Genomic DNA, 12,102 nt, shown 5'->3' with positions numbered 1-12,102 from the left:
CAACACTAAAATTCTTTTTTGGTCTCACATTCTTCCACTTTTTAAAAAATCCCTTACTACCCCACCCCATCTTCTTCCAGGTGAACTCTCTGCCCTGGCCCATGGACTGCTGCCATGCCCCTCCCTCCATCCAGAACGACTGCATTCTCCTGCAGCTGTCCACCCTGTACAACTCAGTGCCCGAGATCACACCACTAGCACCCCAGTGCATACACTGTTTGTGGGAGCTAGGACTCATCTTTTATTTTATTTTGCTTTATTTTTTAGAGAGAGAGTGCATAGGGGAGGAGACGCAGAGAGAGATGGAAAAAGAGAATCTTAAGCAGGCTCATGCCCAGTGTGGAGCCCAACGCAGGGCTCAATCTCACAACCCTGAGATCCTGACCTGAGCCGAAATCAAGAGTCAGATGCTTAACCGACTGAGCCACCCGGGTGCCCCCATCATCTTTTAATTACTGTTTAAACCCTCTACTCCCAGCAGACCAATCAGTCCATAACAACCTTTGGAAAAGTAAATGGGATATGGGGTATGGGGGAGGGGCACAATCTATAGGTAATAACACTGACTTAAGGAAGTGTGAAGAGAACACAGCTGCTAGAATTCTCATCCTTCTTCCAGAGGCCTGTTCTGCATGCTTGTATTCTCCAGGGAAGAGCACTGGTACAATCCATCAGCATCTCTAACCCCCACGCGCAGTTTATCCTCTTACTGTGTTCTACTGGGATAACACTTTAAAGCTGCAACATCGCACTTGATTTCATCTCGAGGCAGTGGTGCAGCTAAAAGGTAATATTCACCAATATGAACATAATCTCTAATAAAACACAGAATTCCAGCTCCAATGCATAGAAGTGAAGCTGCAAACTTCTATTACACCCAAGCAGTTGCTAGGTTAACTCCGTCTGGAGCCACGGAGTGTGGACATGAAGGCAACAGGCAGCCTTTGTATCAAGTTCAACCAGGGAATGAAGCCAATTGGCAAAGGTCTCAGAGAAATAGAGCCCGCAATTGGCCAGGGTTGTTTGGGCTCATGGCAGGGAGTCAGGAAAGAAGGGCACCTCCTCTCCATCTTTATGCAGCCTTCTCTTCCTCTACCACGCCTCCAGAGCTGGTGGGGTTTTGGAAATGGATTCAAATATACATAGAAACTGAAAGTCTAATAAAGGTAGGGTGGCAGACACACTCTTAAGAAGGCCCCTGCAGAGCCTCCCCCTCTCCGGGGATCAAGCCCTTGTGTGATCCTCTCCTCTTGAATGTGGACAGGACCCACGACTTGCTTCAGATCAACAGAATAAGGCAAAGCCAACAGCATGTATGTGATCATGTTACAGAAGATTGCAGGGCCCCTCTTCCTCTTGCTGACTTGATAAAACAAAAGGCCATGCTGTGACATGACAAGAACGGAGACCCGCACCCAGCCAACATCCAGCAAGAAAATGAGGCCTCCATCCAGCGGCCTACGAGGAAATGAATGCTAACAACCATGCGAGTTTGGAAATGGATCCTTCCCCAGTCAAGCCTCAGATAAGACCACAGCTCCAGCTGACCCCTCGACTGGAGTCTTGCAGAGAGCCCAGCTATGCCATGCCCGGTCTCCTGACCCACAGAAAATATGAAATAATAAATGTGCCCTATTTTAGAACACCAAGTCTGTGGTAATATTGTTACACAGCCATAGAAAGCTAATGCAGGTCAGGTCAGGGAACAGGAAGGGATTATTTAATAAATGAATGGAACACAGAGACAGCCACCTGGCAAAAAATAAAGTTGAATCCCTGACTCACACATGACACCAAAATTAATTCCAGATGGGTGAAAGATTGAACTATGAAAAAATGGATCCAAAAAAGAAAACATGAGTTTTTTAATATGTAATTCTGGGACAAGGAAGGCCTACATGTGACAGGAAAACCTAGAAGAATTTCTTCATCTAGAAAGGATGAATCAGTCTAACTAAAGTGAGAAAATCTATCTGCCATTTGTATCACAAAGGGGCTAACTTCCTTAAAAATAGCTCCCACAAATCCTAAGAAATCAAAGTAACCCCTCCACAACAAGAAAAGACCATTTTGAAAAGATGATCACTCAGGGGCGCCGGGGGCTCAGTCAGTTAAGCGTCCAACTCTTGATTTCAACTCAGGTCATGATCTCAGGGTCAAGGAATAGAGCCCCGCATCAGGCTCTGTGCTGGGTGTGGAGCCTGCTTAAGATTCCCTCTCTCCCTTTGCTCCTCCCTGCCACCTTCTCACACTCTCTCTCAAAAAAAAAAAAAAAAAAAAAAAGAGAGAGAGAGAGAGAGAAGAGAAGAAAAAAGAAAAGAAAAAAAATTTCACTCCTTTCAAGAGAAATAAAATAAGGTACCAACTGGATGAAATGTTGCTGACACAGTGGGCTGGAAAGCAGTGCGAAATCAGCACCCTCATTTATGGCTGGGGACAGGGGGACTGGAACAGACTGTCTGGAGGGCAATTAGGCATAACCATCAAAACACCAAATGCACTTAACTCTTCAACTCAACAATTCCACTTCTCTAGATATTTAAAACAACCTAGGTATCAGGCTATTTAACAGAACACGGTTTGTCTCAGCGAAGACGCAACTCATCTTAGCTAGCAACAGCAGATAGGCTAAATAATTTATGGTACAGCCACATAACAGCGCCATGAATACCATAAACCATAAAAATAAGTGAGGCGGCTCCTTCTGTTCTGACAGAGAGATCTCTGAGATATATTCAGTAAATAAACGACAACAATAACCAGAAAACAGGTGCCTCCAGGGAGAAGACGAGGGGTGGCTGGGGATTAGATAAGAGCGAGACTTCTCACTGCGTGTTCTTTGGTACCTTACGAATATCATACCATCGGGTTGTGTTTCTTCTTCAAAACGATAAAACTCAAATCAAAAAAATATATGCAAGTGGTAGAAAAGCACGTATGATATAAAAGCATTACATCAATGCTATATACACACAATATTCTACACATGGACCATGATATTAAAATACTACAAACGTTATATCTGTGTATTATATATTATATATTATATATTATGTTTATATACTCTATATTAAACAGCTACCTCTGCAGGAACACACAAGAATCCGAGGACTGGTTTCCTCTGGGCTGGAGAACCGGTAAAACTGGTCACTAGTTAAGTAGGTAACAAGACAGCAGGGACGAGAGAGGGAACTATGTTCTCACTGTGTGTTCTTCAATTTTTGTACCGTTATATGTACCACCAATTTAAAAACAAACCATTAAAAGACAAGTTTAAGCCACTGTGCTTCCTCTGGTCCTCTGTCTTTCTTCCCTTAAGACATCCTGATGGATCCCCCAACACCCCCATGCTTGCGACTCCCCGTCTTTGTCTCTGGCTGAAGAACCGTAGGTGTCCTAAATAGCAGGCATCAGAGTCACCCCGTTGAAGGTGTGGACTTGGCAGCACCATCATGCCATCCCCCCAACTGTCTGTCTCCACACAGAAGCGGAGTGACTTGGGGCAGAACGCTTAATGCTTCTGGGCCTTGGTTTGCTCATCTGCAAAATGGGGTTAATACCCTTCTAGGTAATTCCTATATTATTTCCTAGGGGCTGCTTCACCAATTGTCATAAGCCAGGTGGCTTAAAACAACAGAAATGTATTCTCTCACAGTTCTGGAGGCTAGAAGTTCAAGATCAAGGTGTCAGCAAGGCTGTGCTCTCTCTGAAAGCTGTAGGGAAGAATGCTTCCTCGCCTCTCCCCTAGCATCTGGTGGTTGCTGGCAATCCTCGGCGTTCCTTGGCTTGTATATAATCACTCCAATTTCTACCTGTGTCTTTACGTGGCCATCGTCCTCAGCATGTGTCTGTGTGTCCCTTCCTGGTAAGGACACCAGTCCTTGGAATCAGGACCCACCCTAATCCAGTATGACGTCCTCTTAACTAACTGCATTTGCAAAGACGCTACTTCCAAATAAGGTCACGTTCAAAACTGGACTGGAACATATGTTTTTTTGTGTGTGTGTGTGGACACGATTCAACCCACCTGGAAGATCATGGGAAGATGGGAGCGGTAACGCCACGAGGCCCTGAGAACACTGCAGGCAGGGGCACACGGCGAACACGCAGCAAGTGGGAGCCTCGTTGCTATCAGACACACAAGGGACTAGTTTTCTCCCACACAGCAGGCTCCTGCTCAGAAGATCAGGGCTGGCTTCTCCACTCCTCATAAAAACAAAAACCGCAAGCAAGAAACCAAAAGCTAATAAGCCGGCATCCTTACAGCCGATGTGTTGTTAAGACTTTGAAAACAAACAAACCAGGGCTGGGTACCAAGTCCCTGATGTAAATATTTTGTCAGTGGGTCTGTCTGAGAAAACCCCACACTTGAACGAGGGCCCCATTCGCCTCCTCCTGGGAGGAGTTGGTCTGCCAGGAAGGAGCCCCCTGGGCGGCTCTAAAGGCAGAAAAGTCTTCCTCAAGGTGCGCACCTCTGGTTCCAACACCTGGCTGCCTTCCAGCCGAGCAACAACTTCCAGAAACAAAGGCCGGGAAGCCCTCAGGCTGTAGGGGAGATACAGCCCCGGGGTGAAGGCTGAATCCTGGGCAGCACACACTGGGCCTTCCCAGGAGAGCCAGGCGACATGGTGCGGCCAGCAAAGCAATGCAGAAATCCCCTCTTCGTCCCCCCCTCGGTGGAAACCGAAAAACCCATCAGGACGATCAAAGCTGCAGCCCACGCTGTGAGACTGACTTTGAGCTCATTAAGTCATAAGCTCCCTGCAGGGTGGACTTTCTCCATGGATAATGCTGGGAAATTAGTAAGTGAGTGGCCTGGGAGAACCTGGCCCCCCTTAACCAACTAGCCAGACAGAGCTTCCATTAAAGGAGGAAAATGTCTGAAATTCTGCAACCGTCCTTGGACAGCAGTTCGAAGATTCCATTATGAGCTTTCTGGGAAGCCCTGTGGGAGGGTTTTCACCAGTTTTGAGAGAGAGAGAGAGACCCCCTCATGGAAGGGAGGTGAGAAGAGTCTGGAAGGAGAGGGCTGGAGTCAGGGTTCGAATCCGGCCTGCTCGGTGATCTCCCCCCTCTCCCTGAGCTCTGGTTTCACCAGAGGGAGAAAGGAGGCCTGGAGCCCCAGCCGCCACCCTCACGAGATGCACCCGATTCCAGGACCTGGACCCGCGTACACAACGGTGAAGCTGAGCCGGGCGCGGTGCACACACCGGACACGTTTCAGAAAGGACCGCTCGTCACAAAACAGAAATCTGTGTATCTGTATCGTCCCATCTGCCAGGTGCCAATGATGATCCTGCACTCGAGGAGTGTCGCCAACTGAACCGTCCCCAGGTCACAAGACGACCAACCACACAAGTCCCCAAGGGCATCAGAAGTGCCTCAACACGTCACTACGGTTACTCGAAATAAATGAAACAGACTCCTTGAAAAGGTTCCCAAACGGCATGCCAATGCCATCCCGGAGTTAGGGACCCACGCGCAGAAATAAAAGAAGGCGTCAGGCTCCATGCAAACGTCAACTCTGCGACCCGGCCGTGAAACGACTCAGGTACACCTGACACCTCTGCCTTCAGAGTCCCCATCTGGCAAATGGGGGTTAGCAGGACCTCTGCTCCCCGCCCCCCAAGGCTTCTTATAAAGATTAAGTGAGAGCTCTCTCCTAATGCCTTCCTGCCAGGTGCTAAATAAATGGTCAGTCTGCCCCCTCTACTGCTCTTCCCTCCCTCGTCTCTCTGGCTCTCCTCCCCACTCCCATGGTCACAAGATCCCTCCCCAGTTCCTGCAGACATGGGCAGAGCTCCCTGCCCTAGAATACCTTTCTCGAAATCCTAAATACCCACAGGCCTGAACGCCACGTACCTGCATCCTCCCACTCCCACCATCCCTCCATCCTGCAGCTTCCTTCCCCGACACCTGAAGTCACGCTTGGGGACAAAACAGCCTCCACCAGTGGGTCCCAAACGTGTGTATGGGAACACCCAGGTCCACCGCAAGGTGTTCACTGATCAGCAACAACCTTAGACACTTCAGGAGCCATTGCTGGGAATTCACCCTACAAGTAAACTATTCCGTTGAAAAGACCCATCTTTTTTCTGAGGATGAGAAATTCCTATATTTTTGGAGTAAAACATGGTTTCTTGTATAAAACAGTGATATAATAATAAAGGGTGGGTTTTTTACGTTGTTCTCATTTGATCAAATAAAAGTAGATGACCCGACATCAGGAGCCCACCGTTCAGGGTTTATTTTTCATTATTTTACTGGTCCAGACAGCAATCCAAGTCTGGGACTCGCCTGATGCCTGGCAGTCTGCACTTCCTCCCCAGCTCAACTTCTTGACCCTCACGTACACACCCAGCTTCTGCTCTCACCATTCCAGCAAAATCCAGGCCCCTTCCAGCAGCCTGCATCTGACAGCACATGCCAGGACCTCCTCGCGCTCGGGCACACGGGAGCCTGCGTCCCGGCCAACCCCAGTCTGGCTACACTGCTCCCATCCAGGCCCAGGCCTCCCAACGCCCACCACATAAGCCCAAGCTCCCCCTGACACGCGAGGTCCTCATCACCACCAAAGCACGGGGCCGCCAGCCGGGAAAGCCCAGAGCCCGCAGTCTGTCCCTTGCCCATGTCCTAGCAAGGTACTGGCTTTTCTGAGCATGAGTTCTTACTGGGTCAAGTAGTGATGGTGACAGTCCCCATCTCAGAGGGATTTCTTTTTTTTTTTTTTTAAGATTTTATTTATGTTATTTGAGAGACAGAGAGTGTGAGCACCAGCAAGGAGGAGGGGGGGGGAGAGGGAGAAGCAGACTCCCCACTGAGCAGTGCTCTATCCCAGGACCTGAGCCGAAGGCAGACGCTTCACTGACTGAGCCACCCAGGCACCCCTCTCCTAGGGATCTTGAACAAAGCATTTTCTGTGGTGCCTGCGACACAGGAAGTGCCAACGACTGGGAACAGGTTAGGAGTGTTCGTAGGAGAGTATGCCCTCGTTCTGGCTTTGGCTCCCACTGTTCCTTGAAACTCCAGCGAAGCTGTCATCTTTGGGGTTCCCCAATTATGTTGCATACCCTCCCACCTCTGGGACTCTGCCTATGTCAGCCTGGCGTTCCAGCCTATCTCCCACCCCTTCCTCGAAGCCCACATCAGGACCTCCTTCCCGATCCTTGTTTATCCATCACAGTAGGAGTACGCGTGGGCCTCCTCGGAATTCCGCAGCATTGGGTCCGGGCCACTCTTGGGACCGACGGCTCTGCACGCTACGACACTCGCCTTACGGAGCCCTATCCATCTGCACTCTCCCTCTCCCGCTGCACTCCTCGCTCAAAGTCGGGGAAACTGGACATCCGGCAGGGCTTGCCAGTGTCTTACAAGTGAGCGAACAATAAGTCATTGTTTTGAAAGGCCCCAGTGACGTAGTCCCCAGTCTATCATTATAAAACAGATAAGCAGACTCAGGACGAAGACGTCCTGTGTCCCATGTGAAGTGTCCTCCCAGGACCACCGTTAGCAATGTTTATACGTGTACACACCCCCCCACACACACACATATATATATACAGGGCTGTGTACACACACACACACACACACACACACACACGCCCATCCCCAAATTGCAGGCAATGCCTGAGGTAACTAAAATTCGAGTCCAATGGGATTGAAATCCATTGTCCTTGGGACCCGGCCCTCCCCCCGCCCAATTCTGACTACTTTGCTCTCCCATTAACATTGACAACTTTGTACTTCAGACTCCATGGTAGTTTTGCTTGTCTTCTTTGGGTTTAATCTTTAGCACGTTATTTTCCTACCTTCATCCAAGTCACCTTCTCCAAGTGGCAGTGTTATCTATTTTACGAAGCCAGCCTATTACTCTGTTTTGTTCCCTCTCCCCCACCCCCAATCCCTGTTTCTAAACCCACTAAATGGCCTTTTGATGGTACCCGATGTGTGCAAATAACTCAAGTCCACAGAGATTTCCATTTCTTCCCACTCTGCTCTCATCCTCCATTTCTCAAAGAAATGAAAATTCTTTCAACAGAAAAGGGAACAGTCAGGGTTCCTCTAAACAGTCCCTCTAAATGTACTTAGAGAAAGGGCATTTCTCTTTCCAAAACCTTTGAGGCTCTTCAGTTCACCTTAGGAACTCATTTCAAAGGAGGTGCTCCAGAGAACCCAGGAAACGTAGACCCTCCCAGAAGCAAGCTGTTCCTTCCCTCGAAGTCAGAACGGAACCAACATATGGAAAATTACCACCAGTCACTTCACCTGCACGATGGCTCCGCAGGGTATGAACACCCCCCTTAGATACAAAACTCGCTACGGAACAAAGTGTCTGCAGCACCACAGACCCAGGTGAGCCATCTGGACGTGCAGCAGAACTCCAATGCATCCAGAGTTCTCAGGACTCTGCTTCCAGAATCAAACTGAGCACCGGCCCAGGTCGTGTAGGAGACCACCCCCTAGACCTGGCAGACAAGCCCAAGGGCAAACTCCAAACACTTAGGTATTTTCAGAGCCACCGACAGAAAGAAAGGTATTTGAGTGTACTTTTTTTTTTTAAAGATTTTATTTATTTATTCGACAGAGATAGAGACAGCCAGCGAGAGAGGGAACACAAGCAGGGGGAGTGGGAGAGGAAGAAGCAGGCTCATAGCGGAGGAGCCTGATGTGGGGCTCGATCCCAGAACACCGGGATCACGCCCTGAGCCGAAGGCAGACGCTTAACCGCTGTGCCACCCAGGCGCCCCTTGAGTGTACTTCTGAAAGACTAAAAAGGCAGGGAAGAAACATCTAGGAAAGGGGGAAATGGGTAGAATACATTTTTAAAATTCATGCGAAAATGAGTCAGAAAAACCCCACTTCAAGGTCATGAAGTTTTAGGATTGATCAATGTCAGGTGGACCAACAGTCCTCATCTCTTGTCTTAAGACCACAAACAGGATCGCAACAGTCTCTGGTTAAAAATACGCTCATGGCTCTCCGAATAAAACTCAAAAGCCTTAAAGTAACCTGCTGTCCATTCAAAGAAAAGCGCATATGTAGGTAAAAAGTCATATATTCATTCAACAAACGTTCGCTGAGCACCCACTTCCGTGCCTGCCCCGGGGTTAGGAACTGGGGATTCGGACATAAATGACACTCCCAGCCCTCAAACCCCGTCTCAGAGCATGGATCGGTAAGCATGTGGGGCACTGGGCTAAGAGGCACCTTGCAGGCATGGCCTTGTCCACTCTCCCCAAGCATGCTATGAGGCTGGCGGTATCCTCGACAGGGTTAAAGAGCCCGCTGAGGCACAGAGAGGCTGTGCAACCAGCCTAAGGTCAACAGCCAGCATCTGAGCCCAGACCAATTGATTCAAGAGCCTGTCTTCCGGGTCATCATGCCCCCATACTTCCGTCAGCGGTGCGCTCCGGAAAGTGGCTCCCCACGGCTTTGCTGGCTTGCCCACTCTCAGTTAGGCGGTCTCAGCAGCCGTGTCAGAGTCGAACACAGGCCTGCCTTCTAGATGCTGTGCCAGAGAAGCATCCTGACACCCAAAACCCATGTCAAAAGGAAGCAGTCTACTCTCCTGCAGAACTAGAGCTCATCAGCCAGCCCCAAAAGCTGGAGTTCCCGACCTGGAATTCCTGCCACACCAACACGGAAGAACCTTTGCGGAAGGCCCTCAGGCTTCTCCATCTACACCCAAATGTTGGTGGAATGGGGGGGCGGGGAGGGCTGAGGCCTGGCCACGGCCTGCCACACCGCCCAGGCTAGTCATCAGGGGAAAGGACATTAAAACCACAGCACGATACCACTGTGCCCCTGGGAAACTAAGAACCCTAAATGCTAAAAGACTAGAAGATGGGGTAGAGAAGGGTAGGACCATCTCGGAGGGTGAGCTGGCGAGATCTGGTCAGGTTAGAAACATGCAAACCCTTGGCCCTGGCAACTCTACCTGGAGACTATTATCAAGTCCTGCTCTGGTGCACAGGATCTCCACAGCAGTGGGGCCAGTCGTGGTGACAGCCGAAAGCTCCTGTCGAGACATGAATAAATGAAGTGCAGTATATTCATATAACGGAATACCGCACAGCAGTTAAAAACCTGCCTCTATATTGGGGCGCCTCTATATTGGGGCGCCTGGCTGGCTTAGTCGGTGGAGCATGGGACTCTTGATCTCGGGGTCAAGAGTTTGAGCCCCACGTCAGGTGTAGAGTCTACTTAAAAAAACACACACCTATATGCGGCAACGTGGATGGACCCCGACATTGTAAGAATACATAAAAAGTAAGTTGAAAAATATATACAGAGTGACAGCCTTTATGTACACTTGAAAACGTGATGGCACTGGATGGTAAGAGAGTAAAACATGAACAGAAAGGATATACCTCATTTGAGGATGGCAGTGACCTCTGAGCAAAAGACAAAGTCATGAGATGAGGGAAAGTCTTTGATCAGATCTGTATCTGCTTTTCTCTTTAAAAAAAAAAACCTGAATTAAAATAACAAATGTTAAAAATCCGATCTGTGCGATAGGTACGTTGGTATCCGTTACATTATTCTTAGGGTTTTTTTATGATGTTTGAAAGATTTCAGAATTTAAAGTAATTAAAACAGCAAGTTATTTTAAAACACCCAGGTTACTCATCATCGTCTAGGTTTAAGAACCACTCCAGCGCAGGGATGAGCACAGACACGCGGGAGTACCATGTGTCAAGTCCCACAAGATCCAAGGCAAGGGCAGACGGAAGGCAGGAGAAGCCGTTAAGAAGGGAGATTATGAAATATTACTCAGCCTTTAACAAAGAAGGAAATCCTGCCATTCGTGATGCCACGGATGGACCGGGAGGGGATTATGGTAAGTGAAAAAAGTCAGACAAAGAAAAATACTGTACGGAGTCTCCCTTCTATGGGGAATCTAAAAAAAAGAGAAAGCCAAACTCATAGAAATAGAGAACAGACTGGTGGTTGCCAGAGTCAAGGGGTGGGGCTGGAGAAATGGGGGACAGTGGTCAAAAGGTACAAACTTCCAGTCAAAATAGTGATGACAGCTAACAACGCCGTACTGTAGGTCTGAAAGGTGCCCAGAGAATAGATCTTAAAACTTCTCATCACGAGAAAAGAAAATCCGTGACTGTGAAGTGATGGATGCCAAGCGAACTTACTGTGGGAATCATTTCACAGTATCCCCATATATCAAATTTCGAAAAAGTCAACTTAATTCTGTGGTTGGGGGTCAACTATGGGAGGACCGCTTTCTAGACAAGGAGATTCACTGGCAGGGTCTTGAAGGGTGAAGAGGAAACTTTCTTTGAGAAACTGTACAAACACAGACACGGTCTAAATCAATAGTCAGACCAGACAGTCAACAAGGGCATACACTCCACACATAATGGCTGCATTTAGCTGCGGGGAAGGAAGGAGCCGCGAGACACCATCCCTTCTCAGTCAAGCTGGCCAGAATCATTTCTAAAAATCCAACAGGAGACAGGGATTGCCTGGGCACCAACACCATCTCCAAGAAAGTCAGAGCAAGGGTTACTTGTTTCAAAGGACCCCACTGGCAAGGTGAAGGGAGTATTCCTGCCGAGGCCTGGGTGCCTGCGCACAGAAGCTGCTGGAAGGGACAGGGGAAGGAGGGACTACCTCTGCAGAGCCCTCCTGCAACATCCCCACTAGGATTCACAAGCCAGACGAAAGCAGAGCACATATTTCCAAATGAATCAAGAGGAGTTTTGTTGTTACTACTGTTTACCGTTTGCTGTGGAATGGTTTCAGCCTCCCCCCGCCCCCATCAGTAACACTACTCTACCAATCTGAACGGGGAAGGGAACATAGTGGTTTCCTTTTCCCCCAACTCCTGTAAATCACTGCTGTGAAACATACGGGGAGTGAGTTCGTGTGAAGCGATGGACTGAAGTGTTGGGTAGACCAGAAGGTCCAATGCCAGGCAACAGGCTTTGGAACAAAAGCAAAAGCAACACCAGTACCCAGGTCAGGTCCCCAGGGTTCTGAAAGAACCTGCAGGGGGAGGCGGATTCAACAACCAACTTGCGCCAAATCTCAAGCTTTTGGTGAGTGGGGACTGTGAGGGCCAGATTTGCCTGAATTTAGAAAAAT

At 48.8% G+C, this 12,102-nt stretch overlaps 1 protein-coding gene across 3 annotated transcripts in view; it reads right to left on the bottom strand.

Annotated features, from left to right (window-relative positions):
- LDLRAD3 (low density lipoprotein receptor class A domain containing 3) overlaps positions 1-12,102 on the bottom strand; it is a 223,272-nt gene that overhangs the window by 198,299 nt on the left and 12,871 nt on the right. Inside the window, exon 2 of one of the 3 annotated variants that reach the window (XM_040638954.1) lies at positions 9,938-10,018. The exons of the other annotated variants lie outside the window; for them this stretch is intronic. The gene's annotated coding sequence lies outside the window, so the exon portion shown is untranslated. The remainder of the gene's footprint in view (positions 1-9,937; positions 10,019-12,102) is intronic. 3 annotated transcript variants of the gene reach the window in all.

Source organism: Ursus maritimus, unplaced genomic scaffold, assembly GCF_017311325.1.
Source record: "Ursus maritimus isolate PB19 unplaced genomic scaffold, ASM1731132v1 scaffold_23, whole genome shotgun sequence".
Lineage (NCBI taxonomy): Eukaryota > Metazoa > Chordata > Mammalia > Carnivora > Ursidae > Ursus > Ursus maritimus.
This window is presented reverse-complemented; position numbering and strand designations above follow the sequence as displayed.